This window comes from Gossypium arboreum, chromosome 8, assembly GCF_025698485.1.
Source record: "Gossypium arboreum isolate Shixiya-1 chromosome 8, ASM2569848v2, whole genome shotgun sequence".
NCBI classification, from domain to species: domain Eukaryota; kingdom Viridiplantae; phylum Streptophyta; class Magnoliopsida; order Malvales; family Malvaceae; genus Gossypium; species Gossypium arboreum.
This window is the reverse complement of record NC_069077.1, coordinates 16,091,770-16,116,060: the sequence shown is the minus strand read 5'-3', so window position 1 is coordinate 16,116,060 and position 24,291 is coordinate 16,091,770. Positions and strand designations below refer to the sequence as shown.

At 29.7% G+C, this 24,291-nt stretch overlaps 1 long non-coding RNA gene across 1 annotated transcript; it reads right to left on the bottom strand.

Moving 5' to 3' along the window:
* Window positions 1-7,534: 7,534 nt before the first annotated feature.
* LOC128279477 (uncharacterized) lies at window positions 7,535-11,075 on the bottom strand. Its single transcript, XR_008269663.1, has 3 exons — window positions 10,899-11,075; window positions 9,479-9,562; window positions 7,535-7,785 (listed from the first exon to the last, which is right to left on the bottom strand). It is a non-coding gene; the product is annotated as an uncharacterized LOC128279477 (long non-coding RNA).
* Between the last annotated feature and the right edge of the window lie 13,216 nt (window positions 11,076-24,291).

Sequence of the window (24,291 nt, the reverse complement as noted above, 5' to 3'; positions counted from 1 at the left end):
TTAAATTAAAAATATTAAATTCAATTCAATTGTTTATTATTATTATTATATTTGTGTAAATTAAATAGTTTATTTTGTTATTAGGCCAATAAAAAAATTCAAGTTGGACTTTGATTAACTTGTTAAGGGAGATTGATTAAAATATTTAATTTTGAAAAATTAAATGATTAAATCAAAATAATTAATAGTTAAATGACCAAATTAAATACATATTTGGGTGACTATTTGTATAGTTTACCCTATAATTTAACTAAATAATATATATTTTGTATAATTAAATAATTGTAAGAAAATAATACATAATTTATTACATATTTTTACCTACAAAAACTCTAGTTTTTAAAACTATATAATTAATTTTTATTATATTTTATCTTTATTTTTAATTTAAAAATAATATAACCATTAACTAATATATTTCATTTATAATTTTGTTGTATAATGCTTCTTCTTCTTTTTTTTAAAAAAGAGTAGTCTAATTATACATATGATCTTGTTGGGCCCAATTTTAGCCGGAACCCAATAAACAAATTAAATAAAAACACCGAAACAGTCCAATGTCCATTTACAAACCTATACCACTACTCAAACTAGCCCAAACATTACACGGGCCCAATCCAAAATTACAACCCACACTAAAGACCCTTGCCCAAATTTTCAGCCCAAAAGCTTAAACAATTTCAGCCAAAGAAACCCTAAGCAGACCCTTGTGCCGCAGCCAACAGCGCACCTCCCCCGCACGTCGCGCTCTTTCTCCGCGTCGTACGCTACTCCACTACGCTACATCAATGATACACCCACGCACGTATCTGCAAACGTGCAAAAAATTGAGATGTAAAATGACTATAAAAAGCCTTCGAAAATTGTTTGTAAGGGACCTTTTTTTGGATGAATATATGATAGCAAAGAGTACAAACAAAAAGTCAATAGCAATCAAAGATCGAATCCAATGTTGTTTTTCAGTTTTTCTTTCCTATTCACAGTCGTGTTTTTTCTTTTTCCCTTTCGTTTTTATTTTACTTTGCAAACGGATTTTAAACAAAAGCCGAAGGAGAAGAGGCTTCCCTGGGTCCACTCCATGGATCGGCGTCGGAGGTGGAGGCGCAGAAGTGCCGATAACCCTCGTGCACAGCCTCTCAGGATAGGGTCAAAACCCTTGAAACAAATTGGGATTTGTTTTGCTACCTGTGAAGAATGGCATATGGCCATTCATTTTTTGGTTTTTTAAATGGCAAATAAAACAGCACCGTTTGGTGCTGGACCCACGCATTTTGGCTCAAAATGAGGAATTTGCGCATGGAGTCCCCCCTTCGCGCTAGCGTTCAATTGAGCCATGTTTAAGTTTTTTTAAATTCTTTTAAATTGTCCTTGGAATTTGCGCGCTGTTACAAATCAGTCTACGCTTAAGTGTTTCATTTTGGGCGTTTGGTTTATTTGTTTTTTTAGTCCCCGTTAGTTTATATGCCTCGCATTTTGATCCTTCGGTACTTTATCATTTACAAATTGTCTTTTTGATTTTAACCTTTTTTTTAAATTAAGTTTTTAATTCATATTTTAAATTTTCTTTTTTATTATTCATTTTTTTTCATATATTATTTTACTATGTACTGTTTTAATAAATTACATATTATTAAGGTTTTTATTTCCTTATTTTTGCGTATTTTTACATTGATTTGTTGTATGACTTATTGGTTTTAAAATTCTTTTATATAATTTTATACTTTAGTGATTTGTTTTGTTTATAAATTATCCCTTTGGTTTGTTTTTCTTTCAATCAAGTTTTAGTTATTCATTTCTCTTAAAAATAAACATGTTATTTTAACTTATTACTTGAATTATTTTGTCGATTTCACACTGTTTCTTACTTTATTCTTATGTACATATTTATTTATTTCAAACACTGTCAAGTATTATTACTATTATATATATTATTTACTTAGGTTAATGTATGTATATTACTTTGAATATCACTTATTTTAACCTTTTATATATATATTATTTATTTTGAGATTTCATTTATGCATTGTTATTACATATATTATCTATTTTATTTTCTATTTTTAGTACATTTCAAACTTTCCTGTAAATTATCTACTTTATAACATTTACTTTAAAATTTATTTGTATATCACTATTTAATATATATAGATTTTAATTTCTAAATTCTTATGTCTATTCCCTGTTTTAAAGTTTTTGTATGGCTTGTATGGCAATGTTTCCAAATTTTCTGTTTCCAAATTTTCTTTCTTTCCTATTATTTATTCTATTTTATTTTAAAGTTTATTATATTTTATTTGTGTAGTTTATATAGTATATGATATGATGCCATTGTATGCACTCTAATTTGTTCTTTTGAATTTCCTTATTACTTTAATTATTCATGTAATATTATTGCCACATATTTTCTTTTCATGTTCAATAATAAACTTGCATGTTCGTTATTGCATCGTGATTTTAAATTTCAATTTTTCGCCCAACATCAATTGTTTTCACCCTAAAAGTAAACCAAACAAATGTACTCTAAGCTGATTCTATAATTGCTTATTTGGAAATTCTTCAAAACAAGGTAATGTTTCGTGTTTGGAAGTTCGAGAAATCGTGTCCTATCGTGCTGGGTTTCGATTTTTCATTCAACTAAATACTGAATATCCTTTTGAAATTTCATCCAAGTTTTCTTAAAATGAGGCAATATTTCACATTTGGAAACTCGAGGAATCATGCCCAATCGTGCTGGGTTTTGATTTACCGTTTAACCAAATAGCCAAATATCCTTTTGAAATTTCAAATGCATGAGTTTTGGAAATCCTGAGATGATCTTGTATCGAGAGTTCGAAGTGTTGTATCCTACCGTGTTGGATATGATATTTTGTTCCTTCTGAGTGAGAGAATCGCAATATCCAATTCAAGATATCTAAATGTTTTAAAGGAATTGTATTTCAAAATCTTTTTCAAATTTTTAACATTAGGATGATAATTGATAGATACGGTACCAATTTTGGGCGTTGCGAGGGTTCTAACCCTTCCTCGTGCGTAACCGACTCCCGAATCCTTCTTCTAATTTTTCATAGACCAAAAAAATTATTTTAATAAACCAAAATGCTTTATTAAAATGATCGATCACAGGGTGACCCAATCACACCTAAACAAAAAAGGATTGCTGGCGACTCCATTTTCGTTTTAAAGTCGACCCCCATTTTTTTTAAAAAATGGTTTCGATAGATACTATTATTTTTTATAAAATTATTTTATCACTCTTATGAAGATGGTATTAGTGAGTGATGTTATATATATTAAGTGGCACTTATGTAAAGATGAAAATTAATTAAGTTTTCAACCTTTGATCAAATGTTTTTGAGAAACATGGATAAAAAATGTGACTTACACCCAGTCCAATCCACAATGGTAATTAACTAATTTGATTCTATACCTCTTTGTTGGTGCTTTTGGTTGGAAAGCACCTAATTCCACATGGAGGGATAAGCATTTTGGTCTCAATTACATCGACTTTTCAAGCTTTTTTTACCCCAATATTTAGCTTCAATTAACAATATAATAGGCTATTTTTTTTTCTCTAAAAAAAATGGTGATTTAGAAAACTAGAAAGGCCAAGTTTATGGAACGTGGCCAAAGCCAGCTCGCCCCTTTTCTATCAGATTCTAGAACCCAACTCATCAATCCAGAGATGTTTTTGGGTACCCATATTTATAGAAATTTTTATTTTTGTGTTTATCCAACTTGCTGGCTCAATTTATGCATGGCGAAAAAAAAAGATTGAAATTATCTTAGTTCTTTAATATTCAAATAATAAAAATAAAGAAAAAAAAAGTAAAAATAATAATAACATTGAGTACAAATTCCATCGAATTTCCCTTACTTGATCGAACAACCCAAAATTCAGTTATTTCAATTACATTAAATGATCTTTCAAATTGGTCAAAACTTTCACTTTTTCAAAATCTTTTTAAAAGTGAAATCATTATTATATGTACTTTTCAAAGAAGAAGTGCCATACCAGAAAAGGGGAGGGATAAGGTTCACAATCAAGGGTGCCATATGGTGAAGGCTAGTGTGAAAGGATCAAGGACAGGGTGGATGAGCATGAGCCAAAACTGATGATACGGCCACCCCTCGAGTCACATCTAGCTCGAGTAAAGAGCCTTTGGAGCTGCCTCAAGGTCCTATCACCCAAGCACGAGCCAAGCGCTTCAAAGAGGCTATCTCGGCCTTAGTAGACCAAGTGTGGGGCTAGACCTTGGCTAGCCACACCGAGAGAGCTTGGACCAACCCTACGAGTTCACCCTGCAATCTTTTGCGAGCTGAACTAAGCTCAAACTTAGCTCCATGAGCTCAATTCCAACTCGATTTAATTAATGCAATTCTTTAGTTGTTGGAATAAATTAAATGCTACTAGTTAATTTAGTTAGTTCAGTTCAAATAATTAAATTACGTTTTTAATATGTCAAAACTATGAACATTTTAATTATGTTTTAAATTTATCTTAGTTTAATTCATATTAATTAGCTATTTTATTGTGTCTAAGTTTAGGACGAATTTATTGCATGTTACAAATTAAATTGTCCAGCCGAATTTTAATGTGTCCTAGCTACTGTTGAATTTAATACGTCTCAAGACTAATTAATTGCTGAATTAAATTGTTGCAGCTACATACATTGGATGGCATGAATATGGTGTGCTGATGGTTCAGCTTTTCCAAGCATCTATTCGTGTATGCCAAGGGCCAAAAGAGCTGCTGATTTCTTTTCCCAAGTTGACCAACTAGATGCTTAATTGTTTTCACATGTCATGACTGTCTGGCTTTGTGCATTCACACACAAGGGGCTGCTCACATTCAGTTTTCACACCTAATGGCCATTGGAGTGCTCAAGATGCCATTAAAATCATCAAGACCATTTAGCTGATCAAAGCAACTCAGTTAAAGTCTTTCACACCCCTTGGCCGAACCTAGCTAGTCCAATCAGCTCCATTTAGCTGCTCAATTAATTTTATTTAATTCCAGTTGATTGGAATCAGTAAAGGACTTGTCCATTGGTGTCACCAATGTTGGAGAAGCTTCAAGGAACTTGCTAGGAAACTTCATGGAAGCTTCAGACCATTTAAGCTGCACACAAGCTGCCCATTCGGTTTCTTATTTGACTATTCGGCTAGCCTAGTATTTGAGCCTATAAATATGAAGCTCCTAAGTTGTAATTCAGACTTTTGATACTTTTACGAGTGTTTATCACATTTGTGAGTTATTCAACTCTCTTATTTCATTTAAGACTCAAGTTGGCTTATCTAGCTTGTTAGTGGCGTCATTCTTGTTTCTTTGAACTTATCACTCTTAAACCAAGTATGGCATTCATCCAACATACCTCTGGTTCCTATCTCGATATAGATAGCGAGTCAAGGTTATCTTAACAAAGTCCATCACCTTAAGTGTCGTATAAGTCTCGGGTCAATACTTTTCATAGTATTGGTTCATTCTTGACCTTAAGTTTGTTTACCCATTTTATTCATCACCTTATTTTATTTGTTTCTATTCCTCAACTGAACTAATACCCTTATTCCTAAACCATTGAACTTTTTTTTTTCACATAAACTTAGCTGAATATCCATCAACTCCAACAAAAGCGATACTTCTCCATTTTAACGATCGAGCACAACTACGGCTCGAACACTTTGGCAACTCGAGATCGTATCAACTGAAGTCAGAACTAGTAATCAAACACTGTGTTGGTTGGTTAATCACTCTCATTCAGGGTCACAAGAAATGACAGGTGCACTTCTATCTCTTGGAACATCGTTTTCGCCAATTAGCGGTTTGGTAAAACATTCACCGACAAGAATTTCAGAGTTTGATTTCCCCATAAGTTTGAAAAAGAAAAAAGTTAGCACATAATCCATTTCCAGTTTTATCCTTGATTGGCTCCAAGTTTTCAACACTTAATTGCACTTGGGTAAAGACTTCCTTCTTCCTTCAAATGCTTGCAAAAAAGTTTAATTTGATTTAAAATACTTAAATCACGTTAAAATGACCAAGTTCAATTTCAATTCGATTCTACAATACTTTAAAGGCTATTTAAATTTAATTTTAAAAGGAGATAGACCTAATATACAAATAGACCAAAAGTTTAAATTTTTGTACAAGATTTTGCAATTGGGTATTTTTGTAATTAATCAATAATTCTGGTTCAATTTAAAAAAAAGCTAAAAGAATGGAACAACATTGAAACTAGTATTTTGAGTATTTTCCAAGTAACCCGGACAACAACCGAAGTATTTTGAGTTGCAGAATAGGTAGCCCAAATTTACTTAGACCTAGTCCCTGTTGCCTTCTTCCTTTGTCGCTTCACTTGCTTCCAATGTTGCAGCAAGACTGAGAACTCGAACCCAACTCAGGTAAGAAATCTCCCTTTCATTCCCATTTTCCAAGATTACCTAATCGAAGGTCAATATAATAAAATCTCCCTTTTGACTAAATCCTATCATCAACAGCTATTGCTGAAATCGATCACCGAAATCCATCATTCTCGCTTCACCTTTTTCAACACCGAGTCCAGAAAACCATCATTGTCGCTTCATCTCTTTCAACACCAAAGTTCATTATTAAGTAAATTTTACTTTGATTTTTTCACTACCAAAATTGTTGTCTCTGATTTTTTTATTTTGAGTACAGTGTTAATTTTTCCATTGCTTGTATTCTCCTAGCCTGAACTCCCTGTTGTGTCTTTATTGCCATACAAACATTTGTGGGTTCAATGTTAAAATTGTTATGGATTAAATTATAAGAAATTTCTTAAGTTAAAAATGAATATTTATGAGCAATGTGGAAGTTATATATGTTATGCTCGATGGACATAAATTTGCTTATAATTATATTTTGCATTTGAATTATTAGGTAAAATTTGCTTTGATTTTTCTCTACCAACATTGCTATATCTAATTTTTCTATTCTGAGTATAGTGCTAATTTTTCCATTGCTTAGTATTCTACTGTCCTGAACTCCCTTTGTGTCATTATGCCAACATTTTTATCTCTGATTTTTCTATTCAGAGTACAATACTGATTTTTCCATTGCTTATATTCTATTAGTAAGAACTCCTTGTTGTGTCTTTATTGCCATATATACTATTTCCATAAGAATTCCCTGAATATGCCTCTAGTATGAACTTCTGTTTGTCTTGATGAATTGCTAGGGTGACTGGCCTCTGGAAAACTCTGATTATAGTTGTCTTATCCTTGTCTTTCAATTATTCTATTTTGTTGTGCATTGCTGGCCATTTTAACGTTTCTTATTATTTAATGATTTAATGTTTTGCTTAACTTTTTTTTAGATCAAACATCATACTTTTTTAACACTACTAACAAGTTATATATAACATCCTTTTCACTTTTCCTAGAAGTGTAAAAATAGTAAATTGAATTTCCAAGAATTGACTGGGCCTGTAACACCCCTATCCCGTAACCGTCGCCGGAATAGGACGAGGTGTTAACAGAATTTAGAAATCGGATCAGAACAGTAAAATTTTGAACCTTTTCTTAAATAAAAGATCATTTATTTATATAACTAATGGACACAAACAAAGATCGAATTTAAAACTTATAAAAGTAAACTTCCATAAGATGCCATATTCGCATGGCTTATATACAATAGTCAAAATATCATTCTACTTATAGTTTATCCTATACATGCCATAAGCTAAGTCCAAATCACATGATTACTACAATAGTAGATAGCGTGACGAAGTACTGATGATCCCCGAGCTAATAGTAAGAGTCAACGATCTACAAAAATAAACAGAGAAACATAACATTCAAAGTAAGCTTTCATAAGCTTAGTAAGTCTTAAGCAATTTAAACAGTTGAACTTAAAAACAAACCAAATGTTCGAAATCACATAACACTTTCTGAGTATAATACTATTTGGTTGATTATGCACAAACACATATCATTTTACTTCGTTTATACTCAAACTCATATAAACATAGTATTTACAAGCTTCCGGATTAACTTTAATTCTTTCAAATTTCACTAGTGTATCATTTCTTACCCACACTTACTTTCAAAATTCATAGTTAAATGGCATATCGAAAACTATCTTGTAATTTTGCATAATAACTGAATACACACATATACAAATATACATCTGAATTTACAACATCTTTTCATATGTTACTCATTACACATTCTTAATTCCCGTCAGATCAATCTCACATATAATATATATATCACATACCTGAATCACTTAATGTGTAATACGAGTTCAATTTATCATCATAGCGTAGGATCTCGTAGTCATATACTTTATCAAATTCACTAACACTTGGCCTGCGAGGTATAAAACTCGAACATAACACCAGCACGAAGCCTACGGGACTTTAAACTCAGATATAATACCAGCACTAGGCCTGCGGGATTTAACTCAGATACACATCAAATATCATGCATATTTAATCATACATTAACACATCTCATTCAACATATCACATTAGTAGTCATTTGCTACAATCGGATATAAGCTTCATATGAACACCATCATTTACATTTCGGTTCAAAAGTCATACATAAATATCACATATCCATTTCACCATTCAAACTTAACCCATAGTGACCATTCGACTAAAAGTCATATACATAAATTATTTATCACACAACTTAATTCAAGTAGAACCAAAAGGTCACAATTCATCTAATATATACATATTGCTCACTGATTCGCACACAACCTTTCAAATTAGCAATTATAAGATGGTTCCGCATATAGCCCATCCTTATCGATAATTTACGATGGTTTTACCCTTACTCACATATACAACATTTTTACCTATGCTTCTCAATTCACATTCATGATTCAATTCCAATCAATTTAACATGCATAAGTACATATCGCATACTTGGCCAACTTAATGTATTGAATGAATTCGATTGTCGATTTAACACAAGGTCTCATAGTTGAACCTAAACATGAAACCATTTATTATAGGTTCGATTCACATCAATCATCATTTTCATTTAATTCATATGTATATAATTAGGTTGTTCGTACCTGAATAATTTATTTTACGGAACGAATCCACATATCGTATTAGCCCATAGTCTTATAACACCACACTTTTAATAGTTCACCTCATCGAAGTTCACAATTAATCACTTTAGTGCCAAGCCATATTCGGCTACCACAAAGGACTAATAATAATAATTTTATACACATCATGGTTTCCTTTAGATATTTAATAATCATAAATTGTGATATCTCTACCAACACATATACGGCATAGTTTATTCATTGTAACACTCATTTAGTGCATCAAATTTCAAAGTCCAATTCAACTTAAGCATAATAGCCATAATCGGCTTATAGCCTTAAATCATTACATATTCGGCACATTAACTAAATAAAATTTACATTCTCTTTGCCATATTAATTTAACTCTTAGGCATATAAAAAGGAATCAAGCTTAAACACTTAAGAACTTACCTCGAATGTTACCGAACGATTACAATGGCTATTCGATTACTTTCTCTTTTCCCTTATCCGAATTTGCCCCTCTATGCTCTTGAGCTTAAATTCAACAATTTTAAACTTAGTCATTATTCGACTATTCAAGCATCACTTTCAGAATATAATATATATATATATTCGACTTTCACACATACAGATCATAGTAAGCTTATAAGAAATCAATAAGCAACTCATTAACAAATTTTTGTCAATGTTTACCACATAATCATAATTTCACTGCAAGCTGTCTTCCTGAGCAACAGTCACTAAATCATTTATAACTTGAGCTACGAAACTCTAAATCAATTTCCATTAATTTTCCCTGAAAATAGACTCATATATCTTCTATCCATAAAATTTTCATAATTTTTGGTTTGGCCAATCAATACCAGATTTTTCTTAAAGTTTCCCCTGTTTCACTATTTGACTAATCTAACCACTCTTCACTACGAATCAAATTTCTCATTGTACAGAATTCAAAATATGTTCTAGTTAATTTCATTTGAAACTAGAATCATTAAGGAGTCTTAGCATATAAACTTTATCTTATAACTATTTTTGTACAAATTATAATGATTTTCTAAATAAAAGGAATAGGGGACCCCGAAGTCATTTGACTCTATCCCACATCACTTCAAATATCTCATTATCAGAAATTCATTTGTTTTCACGGTTTCTTTTATAAGGAACTAGGCTCATTAAGCTTTAATTACATAATTTATTCAGCTTCTAAATCATCTCCCACAATTTATGGTGATTTTCCAAAATCACATTACTGCTACTGTCCCAAGCAGATTTATTACCAATTCACTCTTTCACACATACCTTGCATTCACATTATTTAAACATGTATATCACCAATCAATTTCATCACATATCTATACTTTCACTTACCCATAATCTCAATACAATACATCATGCTCAATTATACCTTAACTTATCCATTCCTTTCATTTAAACAACCCACATAACTTATTCATTCATGAACACATTCGGCACTATACATCTTTACAAATATTTCTTGGCACCTTTATCATATTTTCACAATCGGCATAACCGTGTTACCAATCTAATACATCAAAATTTACTTATCCAGGACTACATTCAGCATATATATATTCACATAAACACAATAGCGAACACTTCATGAAGTTACCGAGACTCATCATTTGCTATTTCACACACACTCACATCCAATCCTTTTTATTAAACACTCAAAATCAACCATCTTCATGCCTTATCACAAAAATATCAAAACACCGACCAAGACACTCTACAACCCATAGCCGAATGCATCACTTCAAACCAATAACAAAAATTGAGTCATGGGCTATGAAAGGAGCTTAGCAATTAACTCAATTTCACATAAATTATCAAGAAATAAAATTAAACATACCTTCAATTAGAATCACCAAGGCCAAATATCAAAGAGCCCTTTTTTTCTACCTTAGATTCTGAGTTTTCTCCTTGGCCGAAATCCTCAAAATATCTTTCCTCTTTCTTTTTCCCACATTCGGCAAGAACAGGCAAGGATGTATGGTCCCTTTTTCTTTTTTTATTTTATTCATTCACCTTACCCATTAACTATTATAATATTAATATGTAAGGCATATATGACTATTCCACCATCAACATGGCCGGCCACTTACTTAAAAATGGGGAATTTGACATGCAAATCCCCATATTTTAAGCCATGCAATATTTGACCACTACACTTCAACCTAACACAATTTCAATATTTTTCACATAAGTCTTTTTTAATTAATTTCACATTTTAAATAACAAAATCAAAGCATGAAATTTTCACACATACACTTTCACATGTAATAATCACAGAATATAACATTTAATTATTTTTGTGACTCAATTTTGTGGTCCCGAAACCACTTCCCGACTAGGGTCAAATTAGGACTGTCACAGAGCCAGTTATCACAAAATCAATCCTTTTCAAGTGAAAATGGAACCTTTCAAGGCCAACTAAACAAAAGCTCCTACATTTAAAGTTGCCTTTAGACCAGCTCAAAGGTCAGGTCTAGGCTCAAAGGTCCACTCTAAAATGGGAGACTTTGGATAAAAACATGAGGCTTGAAAAATTGGCTTGAGTAAAATTTAAGGCTCATTTTCTATATGGGTTGACCTTTGGGCAAGGTTTTTTTAGCTCGAGTTTGGCCCAAATATGTTATGTTATAAAAAATATTATATTAATGATTTATATTTATAATAAATCACTAATCTAATAACAATTAAACCCATTATGCAAAATTTAAAACAACTTCCCAACTAAATAACTCGACCCAAAATATAAAATTTTAAGATTATACTTAATACAATAAAGTAATTTTTATATTTATTTGTGTTTTTTAATATAATAAAAATTTATCATATTTATGGTAGTGTTTTTAATATAAATACTTTTAATATATTAGAAAACTTTTATTTTAGCATTTTAGTGTATTTAGTGTATTATATTTTTTAAAAATATTTTTAAATAAAAAGTAATATTAAAAAATTAAATATGGGCGGGCTTGGTTGAATTTGAATTTATCTTTCTTAAATTAGGTCAAATTCGAAAAGATAAGTCTATATACTCAAACTTAAAAAATAAGTTTAAATACCTTATGTGATCCAACCCATGAACATCTTTAAATTCTTGTAAAATTATAACCCAAAACCAACCCACCATGGATCAAAGTTTTTCGAAACATGGCCCAAGGACGGACTGATAAACTGCAAGCTGCTGTTAGCCCAACCCAAGTGATTCATATATTTTGTTTCCCAAAATAATTAAGTATTATTTTATAATTTAGAGTCCCTAGAAACTGTAGATGGGGTACCCCTTTTCTCCCGTCTAACATTACATATTATTACTAAAATCAGCTCTTACGTCATGGTATCTTAATTAACCATTATTAATCTGTCTATAATCTTTAATGATGAATTAACACAAAGGCAGTTCCTTTCAACAATATAAGTTAAAAATTTTAGATTTCTTAAAGAAAAGGTCGCTATTTGATTATATGGATAAGAATTAAATCCTAACTTAACCAAAGTTAACCTAATCAATCACTTTGGTAACAAAAACGCTTAAGGGTATAAGACGTCCTCCAGGAATTTTAAAAATATATATTAATTAATTTTCTTTTTAACTTTCCAAATTTATAAAATTCATCAAATCAGCCCTTTAATTGACGTTGACCCATAGTTTCTAACAAAATTACTGAGATGTCCATTAACAACTGCTAAATCAACATCTGTTAGCTAACATAGATTTATATCAGCACTACCATATCATCAAAATTCAAAATAGGAAAAATATATTTTAAAAATTTAAGTTTAAAATAAACTTAGACACCAAATTCATTTAAATCTCAACATTTATTTGTTTAATTATAATAATCGTCAAATTTATAAAAATTATTAATAAACCATTAATATTTTAAAAAATAAAATTATAAAAATAATAAAATTTATAAAAGAGATAATTGAACCATAATCAATTTAAAATTATTAAAATATAAAAATATAAAACCATAATATTTTTAAGTCATTATAAATATTTTTCCTCATATCAAATTCAACCATAAAAATTACTTTAAATTCAATTTAAAATAATAATTTAATAAATTTACAATTCAACCATATTTTTTATTCAAATATCAAATTGTTTCTTTCTCGTAATAGATTGGTGGACTTGAGATTTATTTTTATAATTTTTGTAATTTTAATTGTAACAGGTTAATTCTGCCTCGCTCACTACAAACAAAAAAACAAACCAAAAAAAAAATTCATTAAAATCTAAAGTACATTTACAAAGCCTAAAAGCACAAAATTTACAAACCCAAATAATACAAAACCATAAAGCCCAAATGGCCCACAACTTAAACTATTTTCAATAAAACTAAAAACCTTAACCGCCACTACTCTCATGCCGCCCAAGGCACCTCGTCCCAAGGCCTGATGCCCCTACCGCCATTGCACCAAAACGCCAAAGGCAGCCCTTCTCTCCTCTCCGTTGACTGCACGTCAGTACTTGCAAAAAAACGAAAAAGGACAACAACAGTAGAGAAATAGCGCAGCAGAAACAATAGAAACATTGAAAATATAAAAAAAAATCAAGATCTAATTTATTATTCAGCTATAAAAGCCAGATCCACCATGTATTCTTTTACACACACAGAAAAATATAAAAAAAATCAAGTTTCAAAAGGTAGCATATTATTTTCTGATTTTTACATTCAAAGCAAATAAAAATAATAATAAGTAAAAATTAAAAAAAGGGTTACCTGCCTTTTCATCTTCACACCGATGTCAGTGTCTCTTTCAATTCAAGAGGCCGTCGAATATTTGGGGATTCGATCCTAATTTCATTTTTTCTTTTTTAAATTGTACCTTTTAATTTTAATTCATTGTTAATTTAGTCCTTATACCGTTGAACCCTCGAGGAGTGATATGTGTACTGTTTTGGACTAATTGTCCTTGGGGTCCCTGAACTTTTGCTCCGCATTTTAATTTAGCCCCTTTTTTTATCATATTTTTTAATTTAGACATTAGATTTTCTTGGACCTTCAATTTAGTTCTTTATTCCCTATTTCTTAAGTAAATCACTTAAGTGATTTTAATTAAAAATATTATTATGCAAGGTGGGATCGTGTTTTAAATTCTCTTCAAATTTTCAATTCTCAACACTAGGACATCAATTAATTAACTAGGTACCAATTTTGGGCGCTACAAGGGTCCTAATCCTTCATCGTGCGTAACCGACTCCCGAACCTAATTCCTGGATTTTGTAAATAAAAAAGTATCATTTTAATAAGTCTAACATTTTATTAAAATGAGTTTAAAGTTAATTCAGTCAAACCTAAATAAAAAGATTGGTGGCGACTCCATTTTCGTTTTTTAAAATAAAAAGTCGAACTCAAAAAAAGGTTTCGACGTTAATTATTTTCCTTTTTTTTATAATTTTTCTAAATTTTATTATTTTTATAATTTCAGAATGAATTTAGACAAATAGGTGTCGAGATTCATTTATTTATCTGGACATTCATTTGTTTAGGTTTATTTTGAATTTAAATTTTAAAAGATTATACAAATATTTTTGAATTTTTGTTTTGTTGAGTGAGAATATTAACGGTCACGTTAGTGATTCTTTTAGAAAGAAAGGATCAACATTAATTAAATAGTTAATTTGATAAATTTTGTAAATTCATCGCTTAATAGGATGAAAAAAAAAAAGAGATACTTAATTGATTTTTTAAATCCTTCGAGGACCTTTTATAGCTTAAAAAAAGAATTTAATAGAGAGAAATATAAATTCCTTGAAAACATTAAGAAATCTTCTCCTAAACTGATAAGTGTCAAAAGTAACATATTTTAATTTTGTTCCTAATGCGTTTTTAGATGATTAATCAATGCAAAATGGTGAATTTTATACTCCTAATCCTTTAAATTCATGTTTCTATGCTTAGGAGAGCATCTGAGAGCAAAATGAGTGAAAATGAAGTGAAAATCAAACAATTAGAGCAGATTTCAGAAGACACATGGGTTGGACACACGGTCGTGTGAGACACATGGGCTGCCACACGGCCATGTACCAGACCATGTGGACTTCACGACTCGCACTCCAAATACGTGAGAAAAAAACCCTGTAATTTTTAAGTTTTTTGGGCATTCTAAGACCTATAAATACCAAATATAAGAATAGGGGAAGGGAGCTATCAAAGAATATTGAAGAAAACAACTCGAAAAACACCATTGAAGCCGACTCTAAAGCAGATTTCCACCAAGGTTGAAGATCTACTTTTGATTTCTTTAAAGTTTATTATGAGTTTCTTTATTTCTTGTGGTTATACTATTTTTGAGATGTTTTTCTTCACGATTATGAACTAATTTTCTAAATACTTAGGGGAGATGAACCTTATGATGGATCCTGTCTTTTGATTTTTGTTATACGCAGTAAATACTTGAATCTTGTTCTCATTTATGTTTGCTTAATTCTTGACTTAATATTTTCGAATTATTAATTCATGTTTGATGTGCTTAATTCAAAAGAGGAATAGACCTTGTTTAAGAGTAGATCTAGCATAATTGAGTGGAGTTGCATGCAATTCTAGAAATAGAATGACATAAACCTACCAGATTAGAGTCAAATATAATAGGGGAATCTATAGATCGAGTTAATGCGATAATAGGGGTTTTAATTAGAAAGAAATTTTAATTAATCAACCTAAAGTCAGTTGCTCTTAGTCTTGGAGAGAGATATTAGCATAATTTAGTGATTTCTACGAATCAAGATATTAAGTGAATAAATTGTTTAATTCAAATTAATAATGACATATACAGTCTAAGTAGATTCTGTAATAGCCTAAATTTTCAGTGGTGTCGGAACAATGATTCGAGATCACTAAATCCAACAAATGAGTAGAAAATATTATTAATTTAGTGAATATAAGTTAGATATGAAGTTAGGAAAATTTTTGAAGTAGCGAATAGTGGACTAGAAATAAATATTAAAATAATTATAATAAAAAAATGAGGTATCGAGACTTTGAAAATTTTAAACCGAGCTATAAATATTTTATAAATATTTATGGAGTGTTAATAAGTTAGTATTAAAGTTTAGTCAAGAAATTTCAAAGTTCCGATAGTTAATTGAATAGAAAGGACTAAATTGTAACAAATGTAAAATTTTGGAAAATGATTAAATAGCTTAAATAAAAAAAGAAAGAGGGTTTAAAAGGAAAATAGACCCAATGTATATTTGGGATGGACGGAAAAGGCATGGAATCAGCAAGAAAATAAGGAGAATTAAGGGTAAAATTGGAATATTCAAAATTTACTTAATAAAGATAGGACTAAAGTGGAATTATCTAGATTTCTCTTTATTTTTCTGCATTTTCATCAGAAAAAAACACCATATAAGGGTTTCCTTAAGCTGGTTTTTCATATTTTTACTACAAGTAAGTTCAATTCTTGATTATTTCTTTAAATTTATGTGTTTTTATGACTTTTACAACTAGGTTCACTTGTTGAATTTATTAGTTTTTGATTCTATGAAAGAAATTGAAAGTTGCTATGAATATGTTCTGGAATTATATGATGATTTAGCATGGAATTAGAGCTTTAAATTGTTTATATACTGATTTTATTGAAAGAATTGAATAGAAAGTGAATGTTTGGGACCTGATAGTGAAAGGGTTTGAAGTTAGGGTTTTATGTAGAAATTATGAATTTAAATAATTTTGAAATAACTTATAATGTCTAGGTAAAGCATTAATTGGGAAAAATTAGCTTCATTGAGGGGTTAATTGAGTAAGGACTGAATTGTATGAACTGTGAAATTTGGGGCAAAAATCAAAATCAACATTTGCACTAGAACAGTTTTGGACAGCAGCAGTACTCTAACTTTGAAAAATCACCAAAAATTTTAGAAATCGATTTAGAGAATGAATAAAATATGAAATTAAAGCTTATTGAGTCTAGTTTCTTATAGAGAAACGGCGTAAGCAATGGAATTGTAAATCATGAGATATAATAAATTTTGTAAGACAATGTCAGAATGATTTCGGGTTCCCCTGTTCTGACTTTGGAAAATCATCAAAAATTGGATAAAAATAATTAAGGGATTAAATTTATATTTTTAAAATCCTTAATGAGTCTATTTTCAAGAGAAATAAACACAGACATCATCTGAATTTCGTATGAGGAGATAATTAATTTTTAGTTAAGAAGGGTCGGAATTGTCAGACAGCGGAACATGCGTGCTTTTAAAGAATAAACTGTACTTATTGGCTAAACCAAAAATTCTAAAAATTTTATGATAAGAAGATATGTGAGTCTAGTTTCAGGGAAAATTAGCAGATCCTAATTTGGAGTTCTGTAGCTCAAGATAAAAATAATTTAATGACTATGACACAGATGGATAGCATTGGAATATACGTAAGTAAATAATGAAATTATAGATAATATTACTTACAAGCGGGTTATAAGCATTAAAAATGTGATATAGAGTGATGATGAAGTCAATACTGATAAGTGAATGATTTTACATTGATAGATCAAGAGCCCGAAGCAAGTCAAGGAAAACAAAAAGTAGCTGATTAGTCCCTGAACTTTTACAAATTTTGCAAATCGACCCAGGTAAGTTCATATGATTGAAATTTAATGATTATATGTTAATTTTATGAATTATATAATGTATGATGAGATATATTTATTGATGAATAGAGAATAAAATAACAACCCAAAAATCAAATAAATGATCAAATTGAGCAGAACGTCGGATTTAAGTACTTTTGATCAGTGACAAGTGATAAGTGATAAGTGGTAGCTTCTGCTACACTTATCTGATCAGTGACAAGTGACAAGTGACAAGTGATAAATGTGATCATTGTAAGACCGTGGCAGTACCATGACTTCAAAAAGTGTTAAGTGATCATACGCAAGACCATAGTTATACTATGGCAAAGTGGAAGTGAAGTACTCAATTTTCCGTAACCGTTCCCTAATTTGGTTAAAGAATGATATGTGACAAATGGGCTCAAATGAATTAAAGGAAATGGATAAGTGGTAGTGAGTTTATACAAGGGAACTCACCAATGACTGTGGTTGACAGGTGAACTTAATAATTGTGTATATTGTATAAGTGTATAAATATTTGGTAAGATTTATGTTTTATGCCTATGAACTTAATAAGCTTCTATAAGCTTACTTGAGTGTATTCAATGTCTCTTGTAGATTGACGTGGAAGTATACGGGAGATCGGATCAACACAGAGGATCATACTATCCAGATTATCTCCGGTAGCTTTTGTAAATTTCCTTTTTGATTTATATGGCATGTATAAGGTTTGATGATTATATAAATACTAAGACTTGTTTAATGAATATACATTAAAGTAAAGAATGATGAATATGTTAAATAGTATAATTATAATAGAAATATAATTTGGTATCAAATTGATTGAAATGAATTGGTTGGTTGGATTGGTCTCGGTTTTAAAATTTGCAGGGAAGGTTAGATATTTATAAATGAGTTATATTGAGCTAAAAAAAAAAACTTTGGGATTTTGCGAAAAATTCCCTATGGTTTCTATTTAATTCTGGTTTGGTCCCGAAGTATGTTTTGGGCTTTGGAGGCCCATCTAAAGGACGTCATGACATGTTTTAGTAAATGAATAGTATTTAACTCGTAATAACGGAAAATTAATTTGGTAAACTCCGGTAACGCCTCATACCCTATTCCAACGACAAATACGGGTAAGGGGTGTTACAGATTCTTTCCTTGGTACTGTTTCACTTCTTGGTTGTGAATCGATTATTTTCCTAATTTGTTCCTTGTCGTGTTCTTTAGTTAATTAATTTAGTCAATTTTAATTTTAATTATTCACTCCAATTTGTCGGTTAAATAATAAATGGATGGTAATTACTAGTACTTTTAATTTTCGTGGGAACAATATTTGTGCTCACTGTGGTTACACTATTAATTGATAGGTGCACTTACGTTTGTCAAAATTTTAGTTGGTTTTGTGGGCATCATAGACCTACAATTTAAGATCTTAGGGGTGTATTGAAATTCTTGAACTAGAAGGGTATCTTTTGATACATGAAAATTAATCTTTTTTAAAGTTCATTATTGTTTCTTTCAACAATATTGTGTTTTTTTTTTTAAGAACACAATATCCTTTATTACTACACTCAACACTTGTCAATATCTGATCATGTACGTTAAAGTTTAAGAATTGAAAAAGGTTTATATAATTTCAATGTTAATCCTTTTTTGTCATTGGCAATTGTAAACAAAAGATGAGATAGGAAATGGGAGTAATGAAACTCGCAGCAGCAGTAGTCAGGAACGAACTCCGCAGTTAGTGGTGAGAAAAATTCGATTCGACTCGAAAAAAAAAACTCGAATTTCGAGTTAAACGAATCGAGTTATTCGAGTTAATCGAGTCAACTTGAATTTTTTTTCGAATTTCGAGTCTGAATCGAGTTGAGTTTTCGAATTCGAATAACTCGAATAATTCGAATATTAAACTATAATATTTTATATTTTTATCCCAAACTCTCAAAACTTTTACTCCTTCCCACTTTTCACCCAAAACTTTTACTCCACTCCCATCCCAACCCCCCAATCTACCCAAAATCTATTTTTCACCAAAATTTTACTCTCCCGTTTACTTTTTCTCAAAATTTAACTCCCAAAAACCCTCAAAACTTTTTATTTTTCCCCAAAATTTTTACTCCCTCCCAGTTTCCCCCTAAAACTTTTACTCCCTTCCCTTCCCATCCCACCTCCCATCTACCCCAAACTCATTTCCCCCCAAATTTTATTTAATATTTTCCCTCCAAAATTTTACTCTCCCCTTTACTTTCCCTCAAACTTTTATTCTTCAAAACTTTTTATTTTCCTCCTAAACTTTTACTTCTCACCCTTTAGTCTCAAATAAAAATCAAAACTATTCAAAAATATCACTAATAATTTTATTTATATATACTATTTAAATTATTAAATTAAATTTCATATTTTATATTATTTATATTAAAATTGAATTATTAATTATGCCATAAAATATTCGTGCTAAAATTTTATATTGGTATCAATTTCACATTTTATATTTAAAATAACTTTTATTAAAAATCATATTTTTACATTTAATATATTTTTAATTCTAAAATATATAGTGACAAGAATCAAGATAATTGAAACAACTAAACAAGCAAAGAAGTTAACCCGTATATAAAAGATTAATAAATAAATTATGAGGTGATGAAAGTTAATAAATAATTTGATTAATGAGGAGAAATTTTATTATGATAGGTGATAGTGGTTATAAGGACCAAAAATTATTTTTTAAAATTTAACTCGAACAAATATATTCGATTCGAATTCCATCTCACTTGACTCGATTCGAGAAAATTTCAAATCAAATTAGAATGATAAAATATGATTCGTCAACTCAATTAACTCGAAATTTTTTCATTCAATTCAATCGAACGCTCACCCGAAATCATCAGTGGCCATATATATAAGCTTGTGAATAATGTGCTTTCTGTGTTTCCCAGATAATTTATAAACGAAAAATACATGATCATTGCTGCTTCACTCACTTTGTTTTCACGTTATCTTCTCTTAAATTCCCAATATTTTTGGGTCTCCACATGGAATCCAACAAGAATCCCTTCTTTAATTTGTGTGCTAATGTGCTTGTCTTTGCAAGACGTCACGATTCAAGGATTTTCATCCATTTATATTAAAAATGATTTTGAAATTTTCAGGTGTGGGTCTCACTTTTTTAGGTTTATTTTTGTTCAATGTCCTTATTCTTTTTCAAACTTTTGAAACTTAATACTTCTACTTATTTGATTTAAAAATTAAACTCCAAAAGACTGAGAGGCATAAGTACAACTTTTTTTTTAACAATTTTAATTTAAATTCTAATTATATCTATTTTTCTTATACAATATTTAGAATTAAATATAGCCCCACAATCTTTAAATAAGAAAATATTGCGTTTTAACATACTGGAACCTATATTTCCTGCAGACAAGAGACAATTTTGGTTTTTTACTTGCATATTGACGTGCTACTAATTAAGAACATTTTGTTTTGTTTCATTATGTTTGGCTTTGCTGAAGTGTGGGTTGACTCTTTTTTTTTTGTTTTGTTTTGGTACCTTCTTCTTGGAGACTCGCTCTCAACTAGATTCCTCCGAGTTTTTGATACTTTCATATACCAAAACTTAATTTGAGTTACTATTTAGAAATGGTCGGAAAATTGAATATTTGAATACACACACCATCATAATTATGATATTCTCCATTTGAAATGGAGAATATTAAATTCCTCACTCCATATAACTAAATGGTAATTTTATTTTTGTTCCAGAGTATTCCAAGAGTTTGGACCACCCACAGTATTGCATATCATCTGGTCAGCATTTACCATGTGGGGGATTCAATTGATTGCGACAATATTAGGGCCAAACATTTTTAAGCAGTTGTGAAACAACCACATGCCACATCACTTTTTGAAACAATCTCATTTTTTATCAAATTAAGATTTGATATTTTTCATTTGTGAGTGCCAATTGCATATATCCTATCCTGCAATATGGACCAAACATTCTAATCATTTCTGGGGAATCTTAAATTTCATGACACCTTTTACGGGTTACATTATATATAGCAAGAATCTATGTTTTGGTACACTATATTCCTTATACTTCATCTCAAAATGTCCCGGGGCTGATTGAAAGTTTTCCTTGCCTCCCTACATTTAAATATAATGACTAATGACATCCTTTACCCACTGTTTGTAATGTATCAAACAAAATGTTGAATACTAAAATTTTCAGTTTTGTGTAAAAAATGCAAAATTTTTGATAAAGTAAAAGGGGGAGGAAAAAGAAAGGAAAGAGAGGGAGGAAATGGAAGAGGGTAGGAAAGTGAGTCCAACAAACAGTAAAAGAGCACGTTTGAATTTTATTTTTTTTAATTCTAGTAAATGATTTGATGATTAAAGGATATACAAATATATAACTTTTGGGAAATAAATAGTAATTTTTATTTAAATAATTGTAATAATACAAAAATTATTTTATTTTTTTATTTTTAGCAACATATATACGAGTAGTAACTTTTTAATTGTAATGATAATTTAATTAATATATATATATATATTATTATCAATGTAAATTATTTATGGATTAAGTATTATGTAAAAAATAAATATGATTAGAACGAGGTTACCATAGTTATTTATTTTGCTTTAAATTTTTGGCCGCATATGCAAATGCAATTATGGAGGATGGAGTTTTTATGGTGAGTGCTGCCAAAGTGGAAGGAAGAACACAGTTGACACGTCACTAGCAACGCGTGGACACGCCTTTTTTGAAGCATGAATCACGTGGAGCTGCCGTCCACTCCTATTTTTATATATAATAAATTAAACAATATAACATATTTAGCTTTTATAAATTTTCTTTTGGGTCCCTCATATTTGCTTTTATTCCCTCTCTAACCCCTTTAATAATTAAATTTATAAATAAGAGAGGCGGAATAGACAAGAGAGGCAAAGATATAAAATTAAAGAAAAGAGTTAGCGGGATTTTGAGGATAAGCAAGGAAGATTTGGTTACCTTGTAATACACTAAAATCTAATATTATTTAGGACTATTGATAGTTGTATTAAATTATATAATAAAGAGTAAGATGGGCATGTGAAACTTGTGGGAATTATTAATTTGTGAAGACCAAAATCTAGAAGCCATGAGTTCACAGTCAAGGAGCAGCCATATGGGATTCTAATTACCATTTTTACTTAGCTTTTTTATGCCTACATTAACATAGACTTTGCAATTTTAAAATTATTAATAATAATAATTCCTTTTTCTTTTTCAGCGTGTTGGGGAATCTGCTTTGCAACTTGCCCACTTTCTACCCTTCATCTTACTTTTGAATTCAATAAATACACTACTTATTCCGCAGTTTAGGGGCTAAACTATTTTACTCTTTTCACTTTCGTCCTTCAATTTCTTCTTTCATTTTAATTTCTAATCTTATTACACCTCCTTTAAACATTAAAATAAATCCATCGGGATATCCACCAATCATAAATTATCACGTGGCATATGTTAAAGCTACAATAACACCATCATCCAAAAAAAAAAAAATCTTTTTGAAAATATAAAATTGATAATAAAACTATAAATTTATATAATTGCTTAAAAATTAAAAATATGTTATAAAATTTTCGTTGAGTCTTATCTCAATTAGTATGGACATTGTTGCCAATAGAGGAGGACATAAGCTCAAGTGTATTGAAGCAGGTTATCCTTCTATTTATGGGTTGGGAGGGCTATTGATAGTTCTAAGCATTGTCTCAAAAGAACAGATATGATCAAAATTTATAATAAAAATTATTAAAAAATTAAATATAGTAAAGATTATTGTATATTAGAATAAAGTATACATTCATTAATCACATTTAAAATATTAAAAATTTTGCTATAAAATTGTATATAATAATGCAATCAATTTTTATAAAGATTGTATTTTTAAAATATTTTAATAAAAAATGAATAAATTTTATATCCATTTTTAATATTTTCAAATGCATCAAATTTTAGTACTTTATCAACATTAGCGACAACATGTTTATTTGACTCGACTTCCTATTTAATGTTTAGAGTAAGTTTCTTTCAGCCATGGTCGTGAACGTGCTCTTTTATTTTGCGTTAAAGTTCTTTAGAATGATCAAATACTTAACAATATTTCTTAAGATATTGGTGTTGAGACATAATTTTGTTAAGATAGAAAAAAATTATAATCATTAAAAATTATTGAATTGAAATAATATTAATTTTATTATTTAAATAAATTGAGAAAAAATTATTTAAATTTATCACTTAAAAGATCTACCAATTATAAATTTCGATTGATTGAATTATAAAATAATTATCTTAAGTGTATCTTTCTAAGAGACAATGATCCTTGAACCTCTAATAATTGTGATTTATAAAATTTTAAAAATATAAAATATTTAATATTTTTAACAAATGAGTAAATTTTAATTTTTATTATAATTTTATTAATTTTTCTATTTTTAATATTTGTAATAAATTTTGTATATTTTTCATTTTTAAGTTTTTTAAAAGAAATTTAACATCATTATGACATATTCTATGACAAGTGGTAGCCTATGATTGGTTGGATATTCCAACCATTGATTTTTTATATCTAAAGGACTAAACTCAGAACGTCATATAACATTAAAGACCAAAGTGGGCCAAA